The 19,292-nt window shown below is 38.3% G+C and overlaps 1 protein-coding gene across 12 annotated transcripts in view; it reads right to left on the reverse strand.

Annotated features, from left to right (window-relative positions):
• Window positions 1-19,292, reverse strand: part of map2 (microtubule-associated protein 2) — a 95,015-nt gene that overhangs the window by 63,723 nt on the left and 12,000 nt on the right. For 11 of the 12 annotated variants that reach the window (XM_056388783.1, XM_056388781.1, XM_056388780.1 and 8 more), the window contains exon 2: window positions 4,842-4,894. The gene's annotated coding sequence lies outside the window, so the exon portion shown is untranslated. Of the gene's footprint in view, window positions 1-4,162; window positions 4,263-4,841; window positions 4,895-19,292 lie in introns of all 12 variants that reach the window. The other variant, XM_056388777.1, reaches the window with a different exon arrangement.

Below are 19,292 nucleotides of genomic sequence, written 5' to 3' on the forward strand. Positions count from 1 at the left end.
TATTGAAAGCAGAATAAAAACATAATTTTATGAGTGTATTTCCTAACAATTCTTGTTATTATGTACTAGTGCCTTGACAACGAAAGAAAGAGAGAGAAAGACAAAGAAAGTAAAGGACTCTGAATGGGAGTTTTGGTAGCTGGGTGAAATGAAAATGAAGGGACGAGGGACAAAGAGAGGAGAGGTGGTCAAGGGAGAGAAAGAAGGAAAGAAGGAATATGAAAGAGTCTAGCCGGAGGAGTGGGGGGAGTCTGGGCCATTACATCACTGCTGCAGTGGCTGACAATATGGATCTCTCTCTCTCTCTCTGTCTCTCTCTCTCTTTATTATAGAGGCTATTATTCAGAAATAAAGCTATGTTTAAAATTTTAATATAACATTCAAAACACATAGAGGATGGAAGTCATATGGGATGAAACCTAAGTAAGAACTCATACAACAAAATATATCATAATTACTGTTCCCCTATCGCCGCAGGAATACTCTAAAATATTATTCTGACATTACAAATTACATGAAAGAATGTAAAGATGTAAAGTAAAGCTGCGCCCTAAGTCCTCATACGAATATTAAAAGAATGTTATATAAGGTTTGAAGGTCTGGATTTTAGTTTATTTTTAACAATTCAGTACTTGTTGATAGCATTTTCTCACTGCATGCTGCTTACATCTTTAAGACTGCAGTGTTGAATGATATAACACATCACCTGATGGTTCCATGATGCATAAATATAATAATCAATAACTAATTTAACCCCATCTTGTAAGTCTTTTACTACCGTCTTTGCAGATACCATGACTGGTATATTACTGGTACATACCACGGTGCCATGAAATCACAGGTGATGGACTGTTATAATCTTCATTGAGTTTATATAATTTGATAACAAATGCCATCAATGTGATTTAAAAGATGTAATAAATGTACATACAAAAATCTATGCGGCTGATATTGAGAAAGCCCCTTCATTGTTAAAAGAAAACTAATATAGACTGGTAGGAGGCGGACACAAAATGTGGTCTTCAGGTCGCATGCTTTGTAATGCCGACCATCCACCCAGACCTCCTCCCTAAGACTTTCTGCGGTGGCATGAAATCATGCTATTGTCATTATGCGTATGTCTGCAGATCACTTGGCAAAAAACACTCACCCCAATTTTATGTGCTTTGAATTACCAAAGCTGCCATTTTTACTGGTGAGAGAAGTCTTACATGAAAACATGCATTATAAAAATAATCAGCTATTCAGTATCTGTAATAAGGTAAAAAAAAAAAAAAGTTAAATCTATTTATAAAGACACAGGACAAATTTTAAGAGCAAATTATGCTCTCTCTCTTTGTAGTGGCTTCTAATTTGTAATAGGTTTAGGTATAATGGCTGCTATCAGACCTTGTGGATTAACGGCTAAGATGTAAACAAAGTGAAAGGTGCCCAGGTCAGATCGCTTGCCTTTCTGGTTCAGCCATCAGGTGATGTGACGGAGGAGTGAGAAGGAAAGGAGAAAGAAGAGGCCAAACAAACAGGAGAAGGTCAAACAGACCTGCTGGGAAATGCCACTTATGTTTTCCCTCACAAAGACAGCAGGGGGAAGAGATGGAGGGAAGGCTTGCATGTTTTCACATCAGATATTTTTCATTGTGTTTTAATGTAAATGTTGTCAGGCAATACTGAATGCCTGTGTATACGTCAAAAAAGGGAGGGAGCAGTTGCAAAAGACTTGTAGGGTTGAGGAGAAGCAAAGCATACACAGGAGCTGAATGATCAATATTGATTGTTGAGTTATGAATATTTGAGTGACAGCTGTATGAAAAACTGCCAGTGAATCCTGTCACTTTTAAGACCATCTAAAAAGTAAATTAAATATGAGCAAAGGTTCATTGATGTGCTGTCAGTGATGAGGAAGCTGCTTAGAGCAGGGGCTCCCAACATTTGCACAGGCGACAGTTTTTGTTGTAACAATTTTGTTGTAGAGTGGCCAGTGCAGGTGGGTGGAGGATGGTGTGGGGCTTTAACAACCAAAGTAATTGAAGTCAATCGCTGGTATATTATAAACACACACTTTAGGTCATGTATCTCCCCAACCACCTCTGAGGAAACTGTTAATCTCTCAATGTTTGTTTGTTTTTAGATAGTTGCATATTGCAGCAGTAACAGGAACACAGCACACGTAGATTGAGAAACTGGGTGATGACAGAAGTCAACGACTGATGACTTGTGCACTGATGACATCTTGTAGTTCACAATCACCATCTATTTGTTGTGAGTGTGACAGGAAGAAATGAACAAATATGCTGCACACTATGCCACGTTCAGTGTAATTACCACCATTACCGTAAGATATAGCATAGGAGTTTAATATATAGTGCCAACTGCGGAAATTCCAATATTTGGAAAATCAGTTAACCTTGATTTTTTGTTTTTCTAAGTCACTGCACCCAAATGCCTTCAATATATAGGAACCTTAAGTAGGATGTAATTTCAGTTTCCAGACACACAGCATCACTTTAGCAGTTTCACATAAAATTATTCGATAATAGAACAGTGATATAATCTAGTCTGGTTGAGGTGGCATTGTTACTATTATAAATGGAATGATTTTCTGTGTTTTATTACCCTTTTGGACTTTGATTCTGTTAACAACATCTTAATACTGCAAATTAGTGATTATTATCTGCTGAGGCGTTAAAAAAGTCTCCAAAACAAACTCACAGCAATGATGAGCCTTTAGCAACGGTTTGGTGCACATTAGACGATTTTCAAAACTTAATGACATATAATTGATTTTTATTTTAATCGTAGCAAAACACGCCAGACGACTCAGCCAAGACAGAGGACCACACACATGACTTTTATACTGAACTATTTCAAAGTAAGTAAAAAGTAAAAATTCTGGAGTTAGCACTAACATGAGACTTGAGAGCAAAACACCGTGCTCCTCCGACCCCTCCCTCTCACTACAACGTTACACCCCCCCCCACCACCACCACCACCACAACCACCACCTCCCCCAGCCCTTCTCCTACGTCCTGGTCACATATGCTGTCTTAGTTAATGCTGGAATAGAGACCTTGCTGTAGCAATAGTCAGCCACAGTGGCATCTTCAAGCAGCTATTACTAGCTTAAAGCCTCAGTGCGAGAGGAGTAGTAGACCAAAAGCGGGTTCAATTATTGATTGACAGTTGTGAGCCCCTGACCCTGACTTTGGCCTTCTCTGATTGGTTAGATGTAAGACTCACTCAAAATCTTTAGGGAATATTTCTGCACTGCTGTCAGGGCTGTTCAATGAGTCTGGGTCACAGAAGCCTTTGAAAGCATCTTTCCACATTAAGATATGTTTTGGAGCCTATTTCAATCAAAAAAAGAAAAACTGAGACAAAGAAAAACCTGCAGCTACCTGCTGTAGCTTTAATAGCTATAAACACCGTTTCATCAAAACACAGTGTGCTATATCATGATCTAATTAAATCAAGTGCTAATACATCAGGAAACATTTGTATTGCCTCAGCTACCCACCCAGCAGAGACCAACCAATAAGCATCTCAACTCTGGTTTGGCCAACTCCTGTGAGAAATGTTCATATCTCTTTGGCTTCAAACAGCCATTCATTAGCATTTGTCTCCGCACCATTTTGTGCTGGGCAGATAGAATGCAATTAACTTCTGTGAGCTTATGACCTGGAAGCAGAGGCCAGAGGTTTTATATCGGGGCATTTGATTACAGCCATAGCTACTCAAACATAAAGACCAACAAACCAAAAAGATCATAAAAGGTTGAAGGCTGCATAGTTTTGTGGGATGGGCTTTACCAGCAGCCCTTTCTCATTAAAGGGAGTGATTATTATAAAATATACTGCCTAATGGAGTTTTTACAAATGGATTACTTAAATAAAATTTCATATTTATAATGTCAATAGATAGCAAAGGCAGAAAACACTTTATCATCAAAGCCAATAGTATCCATGTAGAGGTATATTCAGCTGATTCACATTTGATGTTGATGTGTTGGTACTGACTTCAAAGAAAAGGAGCACAATTTTGGGTCCAAATTGCATCCACCGGGTTCAAATACTGGAGGTTAAGTCGGTAAACTGCACATAACCATTATTAGCCAACCCAGCCAGTTTGTACTGCTTTTTTACAAAGGGATGACAAGGCAAAATACCTGAGATTGGTGAGCCCGTCTTTCTCTGGATGGGGTGCTGGACAATTTGTACTTCACCCCATTGATGTGTCACCTCCAATTGGCAGAGAGGTGACCAGACCTGACACAAGAAATTAATGTGGATAAACAGAGTGGATCTACAATGTTTCCGTTAGTGGGAATAATGTGCCTTTAGACTCTTCACCTGAACCATACGAGAGTGAAACTGGCCAACAGAACGACTGTCTGGGAGTGTCTAGACATGTCCCCACACACACAAAAACACACACAAACCAGTAACATACTAACACACATACGCTCAACATAAATTACAGAACTAATGTAAGATACAGATGCACATTATTCTATATGTTTGGGCTCTTGAATTCTTCCTTAAAACATACAAAATGCATCAATGAATTCAGCCACACAAACAGACAGGGATAGAGAGAGAAACAGGTGGGACAATAGGGAAATGCATCTTTTGTTTTTCCTGCTACTGTCTTTTTTTTCCTGCTACTTCAATCCTACGGTGAAATTACAATAGTGTCTATATGAAACCAGCACAGTGACGCAGCATCTTTGCAGCAGCACCCAAAGCCATATGCAGTGAAGAAAGAGAGAGAGAGAAAGACACAAAGAGCAGGGGAGGGGGTGACAAAAAAGAGAGAGAGTGAGATGAAGAGACCGAGAGACTCACCTGGCTAGATGGGAAGTTGTCTGTGGCTCAGAAGAAAGGATAACATCCGAGACCTAAAAGGGTGAGAGAGGATAAGGGGAAAGAACAGTAGTGGGGGGGAGGGGGGGGGGAGAGAGAGAGAGAGAGAGAGAGAGAGAGAGAGAGAGAGAGAGAGAGAGAGAGAGATTAGACTTGGCTGCCAGTGCATTGGGAGTGCAGTGGCAGGTGGCACCTCAGTTAACACACACACACACACACAAACACACAAACACACACTCCATCAGTATATCTTTCGAACAGATGGAAAACAAGGGGGAGAGGCAGAGGTGATAAAGTAGTAAGAAATGGCTGAGGTGGGAGAGTATGACTGATATTGGTTTCCAATCAAGTGTGGATCTAAAGGAAGCTCTGTGCTATCACCAAGCTGGGAAAAGCAGAGTACACAGGAGAGAAAGAGATAAAGTGAAACCAAGAAAGGGAGAGTTGTGTGTGTGTGTGTGTGTGTGTGTGTGTCACACGTGTAGTATACATTTTGCAACAGCCACAAAGACTCAGACACATCTCTTCTCCTCCACTCACTCACTCACACACACACAAACTCTCTCTCTCACACACACGCACACACACACACACACACACACACACACACACACACACACACACACACACACACACACACACACACAAAAGGAAAGACGCATGAAAGGGTGAACACAACGATGCAGCTCCATTTATCAGATACAAAGTCGCACATGAGACAAACTGACACATACTAAGTGGCTTTAGTCCAACAGCCACAGTCTGAACATACTGATGCATGCAGACACTGTGGGTATTGCAGCAAGAGGGCAATGAGTTCATATTAATGTGAATGACACCAAAGCAACAACAGACAACATAAATCAGCAAAGTCAAAACACTTAGCATCAAATGTTTCCAATAATCAATCCATTTTTATGAACAATTTGGATAGAAAAAGTACTTTTTCTCATTGCTGAACCAGGATAAACGGATAGGGGTTATTTACCTATCCATATATCTTTATCCCTTACACTTAGATCCTTTACCTATCCATATGTAGTAGTGACAAGGTGAGCAGAAAATCCTTAATCCTGACTGTTATGGATAGATCCAACACTCTTGGATGAGACAATAAATCTTCTTAACACCTCAAAAGGTATCCTTGCCAGGTGCCAAAACCATCCAAACTGACAAACCAATGACCAAACTCTCAGTGGACAAGCCCGGTAAATAAACAGATCTAGGGCTGCAGCCTACATGTCAATGATTAGGATCATCAGAGGAGAAGGAAAAACCTCATTGTGAACACTTTCAGAACTCATGTTGTCTCAGTTGAATATTCACTCCAAACTTGCAGTACACTGTTTCAGTTACAGCCCTACCAAGGACATTTGTAGTGAGGACACTCATCTCAGGAAAAACCTAATCTTGAACGCTTGCAATCCAATTTTTCAAGTCATTGCACAAAGCTTGTGACCACAGACACAACAAACATACAGTCCATTATTGCGGCCATTACAAACAAGTGGGGGTGCATATAGGAACTCAGAGTCCAGGAACTACCTGAACTTATTCACCTCCTTCATAATTAAAAAAAAAAAAAAAAAAAAAAACTCTTCATGAGGTATTTGTGGATTCTGGCAACAGGCCATCACAAATGATGTGTTTCTACCATGGCCTCAGACATGAGATTTTTGTGATGGTTCTTAAAGTTCAAGGTTCAATGTACAATAAATACAGAAGGATGTCAAAAGGTGGAGATGCCATCCTCATACCTAAACTAAATCCTCTCCAGACTACTGCTGTGCTGTGATATTCCATTCATGAGTTCAACAAAACAGGAAAGGGGCGGCATAATTCAAGTCTAAAGCCCCTGACTGTGCTAGATATAGAACAAGATCGGTGTTCATATTCTTGGTGCTGAGCACATGAACTGAACGGCTGAGCAGCTTTCAGAATAAAGCCTGGGATGTTGTGCTTCTGCACCTCCACGAAGAAAGCCTCAGCTTTTGCACAAAGCACATCTAGGAGAATTCCTAAATGAAATACCAATTATCTCAGAGAGGATAAAAAGCTGGTCTACTCCTCCAGGAGAGAATGCAGAATCTGTATTTCTTCTCCAAAAGCCTCAACAATCTGTTGCAGTCTCACTCTGGTATCAATTTCCCTTGACGAGCTGAAGGTGTGATTCTACAATAGCTGAACCTCACAACCTCGGTTCATGGCTGCCTGCTGCACAGTGCTGACAATATAAGATGCAAAAGGTATGCAGGTAAGATCCCTTTCACATTTATTTTACCAAAAAAAGAAAACTCCACACTGTTGCATCAAAAGCCACTCTTAAAGAAATTCAAATCAGTGTTTTCTTTACAGATTACAACAGTGGCAGATTAAATTCATCTTTGCATCGGCATTTCACTAATAGTTTGATCAACGAAATCCAAGAATGCTGGGTGGCTTTCACCTTTCTCTGAATATCAAGGTTTCAGTGAACAGATTTTTGTGAGGTTTTATTAACCACTCTTGGCCCAAACTACAGTGCCATTATTTCTACCAATGACTACGCCTTTATTGTGTCTAGTGCACCCTGTCAAATATTTGACAAGCCCACATACTCAAACAACCCTTCCTCGAAACACAGGCACACACAACATACACACATGAACACACAGACAAATACATTTGTCTTATATTCCAACAGCAAATTGAATGCTCTGATATTATACTTTTGCAGTATGCATGACTATAGTCATCTTTCATTCATTTCAATCAGACCATTCATGAGTGCAGAACGCTTTTCGTTGCTGAAGGCTTTAGGAAAAAAAAAAACACTGGGTGACTCAACTTTTATAACAGCGATTAAATTCCAGGTAGAATTCTTTGCATTGTCCAACATGTAAGTAATTGCACTGTTCAACTAGAAAGTATCAGGACTGAGGAGAAAATTACTGCTGCAATTGGGCTGAATGGAATGCAAAAAAAATGTAAAAAACATTATATTGTAATTATTTCACATCATATCTTATTTTGATTATGATATGAGTCACCATTTTAGTTGGGAATGCTAATTTTTGCATTTCATTTTCACTGAAAAGAATATAAAAATGTTGATGTTGTGATTTTTGCTGGGGTCTGCATCAAACAAAGCATGTTCCCTTACGTTATATTATTTGTAGTTTGTGGTATCTCTGTAGCACAATGCTTCATTTATCAAGGTATGTTGTGACACATTTTACCTTTGTCAAACAATTGCACCTCTTTTGATTTGGATATTGCACTTGGCCATATTGCAATTTTGATAATATTTTTGATTAATAGTTCAGCCCTATGCTGCTGTGATAATTTTCCAGAGTTATAATATCCTGCCTTAAAAGGACTATTAACTGTAGTGCAGTGTTTCATAAGTCTTCAAACTGCGCTTGCACTCTCACTGGTACCTGTAGCTATAACACACTGCTATTTTTAGTCTGCACACAACATGTTGTCTACTAGTCCAATTAGGCTGAACCGGGTAGCCCTGAATAGAAACAACAATGGGATTAGAAGAAATGTCACATATAAGACAAGTAGGGGGATGCATATAACAAAACCAAGAAGACACTTTGGGTCATAATCATAAACATAAAGCACAAAGCCATTGAATCGCTGGAGTAAACATCTGTAATGCCTAAAATAGAAAAATGCGACTGGTCAGAAACAGTTCTGATTGGCAACTGAAAAATATGTCTAAAATATGTTCCCTATACACAGTGTTCATCTGAACAGTTCTCCTGGGAATATTTGTTCTCCAAAACAAGATTTTTTATTATTTTTTTTTGTATTTTTTTGTACTTGTTAAATTGCCATTAGCCCAAGGGAGACATGGTATGGCATCTAATTACTTACTAATTTACCTGTATTTGTAATGCGAACTTCTCAATGCAGTCAACGTGTAAGTTAGCCTGCCAATCGAACAGCCAGCCAGTCATTCATTCAGTGCCTGTGCTTGTTTCATAGTTTCATCAGACTAATGTCACTCTGCATCTGATCAAAATGAAAGCTCAGCAGACAGCTATTCAGGAACAGAACGGTTCCTGGGGCTTTGTACCATTGTCTGTCTGAATTTCCATCATCATTTAAAAAGGTCTTGAAATCAGTCACTCGTAGAGAGACTTGAATTGCTTAATTTTTTACCCTCAATGGGAAGGGGCTCCAACAAGAAAAATTTCTAATTAATAGAATTGCTAGGAATTTTCTTATTTCCAAATGCTTCGTTTTGACAAATCACTAGTATAAATGCTTTGTAAGATTATTGATAATATGAACATTCAGAACACCTTACAGTAAACGTCCATAAAACTAACAGATGTGTGGAAATACCTTTGGTCGTCTACATTGTCCTTTACGGTTCCCTCTTGTTGAATGGGAAGTTAAAACCTCACTAGAGACCTCAGCGGGCTGTCCTGCTCAGCTTCCTCCCTGCCCTGCTGTTATTCGCATGAACTATTCTTAATCTGATCAAATAGTGTTTGACAAAGAAGCTGGATTTCACACATGACACACCTCATGATTAACCCCTAAACCTGGTCAAGGTGTCAGAAAAATTACCATTGCTAGATGAAAAGTTTAAGTTTGTCAGCAGGGAGTGCCGAACGGCTGAATAGATATAAGCTGGTGACACTGGATCTGCAGTCATGCTGTGATGACACCAGCTCTGAGTTAACTAAAGCTTGGTCTAGGTGCAGCGGAAAGAAAAATTATGTGACCCCATTGGAGTGACCTGGTTTTCTACATTAATTGGTCATAAAATGTGATCTAATCCTCATTTAAGTGACAAGTATAGACAAAGACGATGAGCCTAAGCTAATATCACACAAATAATTATAATATTTTGTGTCTTTATTTAACACACCCATGAAACATTCATTGTGCTGATGAAAAAAGTAAGTGAAGCCCTGGATTTAATAACTGGTTGAACGTCCTTTGGCATTAATAACCTCAAATAAATGATTCCATTAGCTGCTGATCAGACCTGCACAATGTTCAGGAATTTTGAACCATTCTTCCTACAGAGCTGCTTCAGCTCAGCCATATTCTTAGGATCATTCCACAGCATCAGTTGAGGTCTGGGCTCTGACTGGGCCACTCCACTCTTGCTACATGACCCAGCTTCTACTGAGCTTCAGCAGGTGGACAGCCACCCTGACATTATCCTGTTACATTCCTTGACAAACTTCCAGCCCCAAATCATGCAGCTCCCTCCACCATACTTCACCTTTAAGATGATATTTTCATGTTGGTATACAGTTCCCTTTTTACACCAAACAAGTGTTGTGCTTTTCCCAAACAATTTAACCTTGGTTTCATCAGTCCACAAAATATTTTCCTAATAGCGTTGTGGAGTGTCAAGGTGCTCTTTGGTAAATGTGCAGTGATGATCATGTATAAATTGTTCAAATGACTTCTGGTCTCTGTTAATCAGACTATGCTTAAAGTTTTACATGCAGTGTAACAATTCAGCATCAGCATTTTTATTTTGCAGTATTTTGTGAGTGCAAGATGGGTGAAATTCAACCCAATTTGAGCTTGATCAGCTCAAAATAAAAAATGAATGCATAACAATCTCATCCGTTGTTTTGAAGTTGTCATCCAATTACCTTGGAATGTAACACTCCAGAGACTGCATGGCTTGCTATGTCATAATGTGGGCCACTACTACAGTAGTCTCCTTGTTAGATGTGTTGTTTGCTTGCTTTTTCTGCTGCGAGAGGCCCAAATTAATTTAGAAGTTGTGAGGCATTTCTAAGGCTGTGTTGGGATTATTTTTGACTCAATGTATAAATTCAAATCGGGATGCAGTCTCACATTATTCAGATAAAGTGAGATTAAGTCAGCATTATCTGTGAATACACATGTAATCCCAACAGTACAGGCTCTGATCACTGTGGATTTTGTGGGTAAGCAGAAACATGAAAATACCTTTAATTCAATGCAGAGCAGGTCTGTTGCTGTACATAATTTAGATATTCCACTGATCCTGCCCTTTTAGAGATCTCTCATCTGTGAAATAACTAAACTTCACCATCACCTTCATCACCACACAGTCTGTGACAAAGGAAATTAGGACTAAAATCAGCCAGTGAAACAGTAACTTCCAAACATCAGGTTTGATTTTGTGTTATTAGTGAGTTGATAATAGGTATTTTTTTAACCTGGAAGAAACAGCGGACTATTATGACTCTTAAAATCATCTCATTGTGTGATGAGATTAGATTTAAGCAACTTAAACAAAAAAGAGAAAGGAGACAGACAGATATGAAAACTTGATCCAGTTTATGTTGTCTGCAAAATTCCTGAAATTAGATTCAGAAATCAGAGGACATCAACATCTAGAAAAATAATAAATGGATATATTTCCAAGGGCAGCAGCATATTTTTGTTGTATGTAAATTATGCCCAGTTTTAGACACTTTTTCCTAGCAAAGTTTCTCCAGGGGAACTCTCACGTAAAAGCACAAAGAGTAGTCCTGTCCCTATCTGTGCTTTAGTAAAACAGAGACAGAACAGACTCTGCCCTCCTAGAAAGAGTGCAACTGTGCCTTATGCCAACAGGGTATACACACCAGGAGGCAACACGACAAGGAAAACAGGCAAGTAATTGGGGGGAGGAACAGGTCAGGAGAAATAGAGAAATGGAAAAAAAATCAATCGGGAAGTATTTCAACAGTTGATTAAATATTTGATATATTTGGTATTAATTTGGTAAATAAGCCTTAAATGAATTGATAATGAAAAAAAAAAAAATTTTGTCTTCTATTCAAAATTTGCCTACAAGCCTTAAAAAAAGTGGCCGCCTCCTGTATCCTTTGCAGGTTTACTTTACAAAGTAAACTGCTCTTCAGGTTTGTGTATGTAGACTGAAGTATGGCAGCCAGTGTCATTCACACTCATAGCAATAGACAGATGTAAGCCAGTGGTAAAGTGAGCTAAATGAGGTGTCCTGTTTTTCCTCTGTCCTACTGTTCTTCAAGAAGACAGGGAACTACAAATACAAGTGTAAAAAAATATCTCCAGAGGACCAGTTTTAGATCAGGACACAGATAAAGGAAGAGAAAGTGTTTAAAAGGCAACTCTCAAAAGACAGACATCCAGAACAATCACTGAATTCAATCTTCATCTCAATGTAAACTGGTAACAAGGTTCAGTTACAAGCACCTCATCAGGTGTTGAATCAAATTCCAAATATCACTACTTATCCCTGTGATGTGCATTTCTACCACCATCATTAAACTAATTGCCTACAACCCTTCCTTTAATGGAGTATCATTATGACCATAATAATGATAAACATTATGGGGTTGTTTCTTTGCTTTAAAGTGAATTTTTTTCCTGTGCAATCAATTTGATTCTTGTCTGTTTTCATGCATGGGTATTCCTAGAATCGCAGCCATATTTATGCCTTATTGTTTGTACTTTTGCAGTGTGCGCATGTGTGTTTCTATGGGACTGCTGGGATGTTGGAAAAAGTGAGGCAGAGGCAGCCAGCTGGCTGCGTCCTCCCAGGCCACTGTGGTCTTTTCTGAACCAACATCAGTCGCTCTTCTGCTGGGTGGGGTTGGAAGATGCCGTCTGCTTTCTTCCACTGGAGCACACACATGGCCCACATTAAAAATGACTGCTAACCATCAGGGTGATGATGTTGCTTAAACAAAAAGGGCATTTGTTAATTTGTTTCAGTTAAATGGTGCAGTTGATGTTAATTCCAATTTAATAGCTCGGAAAATAGAACTAAATCTGTAACCGTCAGTGTGGTCCATGTTGAAGTTCACAATTATTGGTGCTACTAGATTATTACTGCCATTTCTCTTTCTATAAAAAGTTGAGTTTGTGTTTTCAATCCCTTCTCTTTTAGTTAAATGATTAATCAATACAGTCAAACTAATTGGTATTCATTGATTATTCACTAGTTAACTTAAATTACAGTAGTTCATCATATAAATAATATATACAATACACAGGTGCAGAAATAGGTAGTTGAGGTAAAGATCTAGATCTTGTCTTTTATGACAAGAAATGATGGGACATGCTGCAAAGGAGGTTGCCTCTATTGTTGTTCACGCATAAGACATAAGGAGGTACTTTTACTACCTAAAAAGTAAAATTATCTTATCAGTAATCCAGAAAAGTATACAAAAACTTTAAAATTCATACAAGCATAATGATTAAATGAAGTAACTATTAGTTTGTAGTGTCTTTCATTTTTAAAAATGATATATATAAAAAATATTTGTGGCAATGCAATAACAGTAATGAAAGTTCTAATATCTAGGTCTCATTATCCAGGCAATTGTTCAGTATTACATCAAACCCCAATGAGCCAGTATTGTCTCCAGTTAACCTCCCTGTGACAGTAAAACCCTAAATTTAGCATCTGCTGCCCTAGTTCAACATTTTTTCTTCTAGTGCAAATCCATTTTTAATTAATAACTGCCATTTCTGAATGGTGTGGTGACAAGCACTCGTGTAGCTTTTTACATCGAACTACAGCACTGAAATAAGAAATAATCCAGAGTAAAGAGCAAAAAGAATGATGTAAAGAATGGTAAAAGATATACAGTCAAAAGGCCATCAGCAGTTTAAATTAGCTTTATGAGAGGAAAATACAAACCCTCATTCAAAAGAACACTGGTCCTTCCCTGGCCTTTGCTGCACAGTATTGAAACACTGAATATGTATGTTTCAGGATGATAAAACATCGTGCTGAAGCACTGTGGCTCTTTTAGCCAAGTCTTTCCTCCACAGACGACCAAAATAACCCCAAAATTTCCTTTGCAAATGAAAACAGAGAAAAAGAAATTGAGTGGAAGACGAGAAAGGAGAGAAAGAGACAGAAGCTCGGAACACAACCTTTTTTTACTCCAAATTATGGGAGTGAATTTCCTCTCCCTGTCCTTTTCCTGTTCAATGCATTTCATTTCTTTGCTGCGCTTTAAAAAAATGTTAACGTAATAACAAAGGATTCAAACACATTAAAGAATAAATGACCTAGCTGGAATTAGATTTTTTTCTCTTTTTCCTCTATTAGCCCCTGTCACCTCTGTTCCTCTACCTCATTTTGCCTGTTTGTATTACTCTGTGCTTCTCAGCAGTCCCAGCGAGAAAGAAGCCACCATGTGTCATCAAATAAAATGTCTGCCCCAGCGTCGTCAGACGTTGTGCAGCTTCAGATGGTGATGCTCTTTACAACAGAGCAAGTGTTTTCACATATTCTTTATTGGTTTACGTGGGCTGCAATGTAAACACCACCACTCAATTATCATTACCAGCAAGCTGATGAACACTCCCTAGTCTGTGATCTTGCACACAAACACACCACCACACAAAAACCTATGGTGCATGCACACACACATGCACAAAGACTCACTAGCAGACACATATGGGCAGCTTATGGTTGTGATCCCTCACTGTTGTTTGAGCGTAGGAGGATGCAGCTTTCACTGCCAGTGTATACTCCGATTTAAATAGGTAGCAAAAAAAGAATCTCGAGATCAGTCTTTATATTATGTTTTTTCAAGATGAGCCACGCAAGTTTTAATCAGTGCTGATTCTAATGGTCCGTTCAACATTGAAAGACAAGACAGTTTATTCTGGATGTTCACTGAAAACCCTGCTGTTGTGCTTTAGTGCAGCAAGCACCAGCATTTTCAAAGACACAAGTGTGGAGTGTGCATAATAACTCAACACTATCGGACTTTAAAGGAAGTAACCCCCACAGTGATTCAGCAGGATGATTTTTTTTTAATAGACAGAGTTGGAAATAATTTACATTTTGGAAACAGGGTCCATGAGAATTACTACAACGGATTCATAGTTCTAAAATAAGTTTGGGCAGTTTTGGTGATATTACACTTAAACATGGCAATTAAGTTTGTAAATCAATGAGGAAGTATCTCAAATCTATATGCTGTGTCCAGCAGGAATTTTTGTTTTAGAACTGAGCTTATATTCCATTTATTTTATTTCAATTAATCATTTATCGTGTACACATTTTCCCAAGTAACAGCTTTAAATGTATTGCTGTCACAATAAGTCCAGGTGCGATACTCCTCAATGTGGCCACTATATTAATATATTAATAACTTAATTGGGTGATTCCAGTAAATAATCCATTTGACATGAACTCATTATATAGTAAGTATTTGAACTTGAAACTGACAAAACAAATAACTAAATTGAGTAAATTAATATAACTTCTAATGAGATGTGTAAAGTGAGTAATGCAAAGGATGAAATAAACTCAGACTGAAAAATCGCTTTCACTCCCCAACTAAAGAACACAAGTATCTCACTTTTGTAGAATTAAGAGACTAACCTGATTTGTTAGTACAATTTCAAGTTTTTTCTTTCAATGATGATCATTTAGGTTTCTGAGGCCAAACAACTTGTAATTGTTATTCATATCAAATAATATAATCTGACAAATGTGAGAACAACCTGTTATGACATATGTTTAGTCAATTTTATGCATCTTAACTGCAAAGCAATCAGAAACAAGGTGAGATTATGAGGAATCCTTTATCAAGTGATGTGGTAGGGCCTGGCAATGCAGTTTCTTTTAATCTGCCAACATGTGCACTGTAGCATGTTGGCATGCATATTAAATGGATGTTAACATACAGTCAGTGCTAGGCAAATAAAAACAAAACAAAAGTTGTGCATTAAATGTCATATTCTATGGACCTCTTTGGCAGTGTGCAGTTTGTTTCCGTGTGTGTATGTGTTTGTATGTATAAGTATCACAGAGAAAACTAACAGGGGAGCAGTGAAACTGTGAGCAACAGCAGGCAACACAACTACTGTTGAATTAATAAACAACTGTGGGCAGGAAGCCTTGCTCAACTGTGTGGGCCACATTAATGTTAACCTGGGGGTGACAACAAAAATGTACTGATACCATACAGTATGTCTTTTATAATATTTTGAATGTGCCATAACTATGATGATTTAGTAATTCAAATTGATTTTATTTTATTAATCTATTTATACTGTTACTTTTAATTACTAAATTGAATTTATGTTAGGAGGGACTAGTTTATGGGTATAAAGAATAAACAAAACAGACTGCTGGAAGCTGGAAACTAGGAGCTACACTAGTGGGCTAACTGCATTATTCCTCAAGTTGCAACTTATATCGCATTTTATTATCATCAACTTCTACCAATGGGCTTGTTGCAACAGAGTAGCATTCCTCCATCTCAGCTGTTGCATTGTTTTGCCATGCAGTTATATAAAGAAGCATGTAAACGATCAATATTTTCCTCAATGAGAGGTCGATCCCATCAACTCCCAGAAATTGGTTGAACATTTCACATGTCAGAGTTTAGTCAGATTGAACTCAAACAGATTGCGTGAGGTGAACAAGGCAGGATCGATTTCTAAAAGCAAGTAAATCTTGCACCCTTCTTCATGGGCCATTTTCATGGTAGACATTTTGTGTAAATAATAAAATGAATAATGCCTGAATTTATCCAATTACACACTTCAGTTTCAGGGTCCTGGCACTGGGCATGCTGGCTCACTGTCACACTATCATGGCTTACTGGGACACTTGGAATAGAAACATTGTTAATGTTATTGGTAACACCTGTACCTTCCCTGCTATGAAATGTAAAAGTTTCTGATGTGAAAATGGCCTAAGGCTCCGTGCTAATTGGATTGATAATGAGCACGCTGATTATTGATTGCCTTCTGTGTGAAAGACAAGAGTGGTACTTAATTGACTAGATTATGTGAATAGCAATTGAGCTGCCTGTTAAATACTCCCACCAAAATTTAACAAAAATTACAAAAGTTACAATACATTATGCTGGATTCAAACAGTGAATCCCAGAATTGTTGACCATGAACCAGTATTCATGGTTATTCATGGTATAAAAAATAAAATTAAAAAAAAAACCTCACTTAATTTCACCAAACTATGGCCAGATACAAAGATTCCAAGGTGTTGCTGTTGTGCTTTGACATTTGGGATGAAAGGAACAATACACCCAGTTATGTTGACCAATGGATCATCCTCCTCGATGTTACATGAACAATCTTGCCAAAGCAGCTCGTTGCACATTTGTAAAGGAATACATGCACTGTCTCTCTCCGTCTGTAAGAATTAGATAAAAACACACATCATATCTATCATATTCAAATCATAAAAACATATTTACAGGGGTTTAATGTGTGTCTGTGTGTGTTTGTTTATATGTTTATATGTTTGTGTTGTTGCTGGTTGGCTCGGGGGAGTGGGGAGGGTTGCTGTGGGTGGTAATGAGCAGCCGCTCAGTTTCCACAGCAACCCCTTTACTCAGTCAGTCTCCATGGCAACTGATAACAGCATTAGCTGATTCAGCCTAAGTGAAGGTTCATATCAGACGTAGGGAACTGGATTTTTTTTCCCAAAAAAATGGCAGCTGATGATAAATGAAAATGGGGATGTGGGGACTCCTGGGATACGTTAGCAAAGAATCCAGCTCTTCTAAAGCTACTGAACCAAATTTGTGGTGATGAAGTGTAAAAGTGGCTATATATATATCCATATGTATACGTATGTATGAGGTAGGCTATATTAGCTATTGTGGTGAACTCAAACACAGATTATCAAACTGTAATCTTACAATTTACAGACAGTTCATTTAATCTAAGCACTCCAAAATTGTACTCAACTGTACTGTTACAGACTCGAACAAACAAACGTGTTCAGCTTTTCTTATGTTCAGAAAGCACAGCAAATTTTCATGTCAAGGTATTTGTATGAATTTGAACACTTGACTATTTTTTGCTGTCTGTTTTTATTCACCACAAACAGCCTATGCATGTACTGTACAGACATTGCATAGCTAGCAATGTAAGCACTGTGTTCGTGCGGTGTGTGTGATTGTGCAATAGCGTGACAGTCTTCATTTCCAAGTTACAGTGGATATAAAAAGTCTACACCCCTATATGAAATTAGAAGTCTTTGAAATTTAAAGACAGAAATGACAATAAATTAAATGTCAGACTTTTTACATCTGTTACACGACCTTCCAACAAATACAAATACAAAGAAAGTAAGATTTTGTTTTCAGGAAAAAAAAACAAAATACAACATCCTCATTTCAGGAGTTCATAATGTGGCTCTAGATGTGTTCAAAGCTGACCAATCACACAATCATGCCCCTAGGTAAACAACATACCTGCCTTCAATGAAAGTGATTCTGACCAAACCCAGATTAAAGCCAGCTGTTGCTGTTATATGTTTGTTGTTTCATCCTAGAAGAATAGCCATGGTCAACAAAGAGTTGCCAAAGAAACTGTGAGATCTAATTGTTGAAAAGCACTAATCAGGAGAGGGATCTAAAAGGCAATGTTCAGGCATTGTATGTACCAATGAGCACTGTCAAAACCATCATCAATAAATGGATAAAATGCGGCACCACAGACACATTGCAAAGACCTGGATCCCTCCAACGTTGATGACAGGATGGGGCCAAAACTTATCAGGGAGGCTACAGCGACACTGAAGGAGCTAAAGGAATTTCTTGCAGGTTCTGGTCACTCCTTGCATACGATCACCATCTTCCGTATTCTGCACATGGATCCCCTCGCAATTTAAAGGAACCTATGAACTTTGAACTTTTTTGCTGCTGTAATAAAGTTTTTTTCTCCCCTACTAATTAAATCATTTCTTTGGATTTGTGCTTGTTGGAAGGTAAGATTAAAGATGGGAAAGTCTGACCTTTATATTACAAAAACCTGCAATTTCGTAAGGGCGTGTGGACTTTTTTTATATCCACCGCCTATAAACTCAATTTCGCAGACACTGGTGAAAGTAACAAGGAGAGTTAACACTGGAAGCCTTGGGGCACATTAGAATAAATTCTATGAAACTGCAAGTAATCAATAAGCAGCTATCAAAGACTCCAACCAGTGGTGCAGCACTTTTACCTAAACCATGAAATATAACCCAATTAGCACAAACGCAACACACATCAAATCAATACAATAACTTAACCTTGGTTTAAATTTTCCTTTACCCTCACCACATTCATCATCACAATTTAAATAAGGAGGGGAGGGGCGGGCAGAGGGGGCTGTGGTTGGGGTTGAGGCTAAAGGAGAAATGATCAAATGTGAGGTAGCGTAGCAACTGAGTAGACGCTCACAGACCAATGACAAATAGGTAAACTATAGACCATCTTGTAATGGGATCACACCGGTCACAACACCCGTCAACATGTTGACATTCCGACTCATGAGTACTTATTAAATTATACTTAATTATTAAATTATCATTACAAGTAGATACAAGATAATGTCTAACTCCCACTACTCCCCTATTAAAAGACAGAGTGGGAATACTTTGCAGGGATCAAATAATTACTACAGTTTACCAATTTGGCACCATGTATCCATTTTGTTTTTCCAGTGGATCCATGACAATCA

The sequence above is a fragment of the Seriola aureovittata genome, chromosome 11 (genome assembly GCF_021018895.1).
Source record: "Seriola aureovittata isolate HTS-2021-v1 ecotype China chromosome 11, ASM2101889v1, whole genome shotgun sequence".
NCBI lineage: Eukaryota > Metazoa > Chordata > Actinopteri > Carangiformes > Carangidae > Seriola > Seriola aureovittata.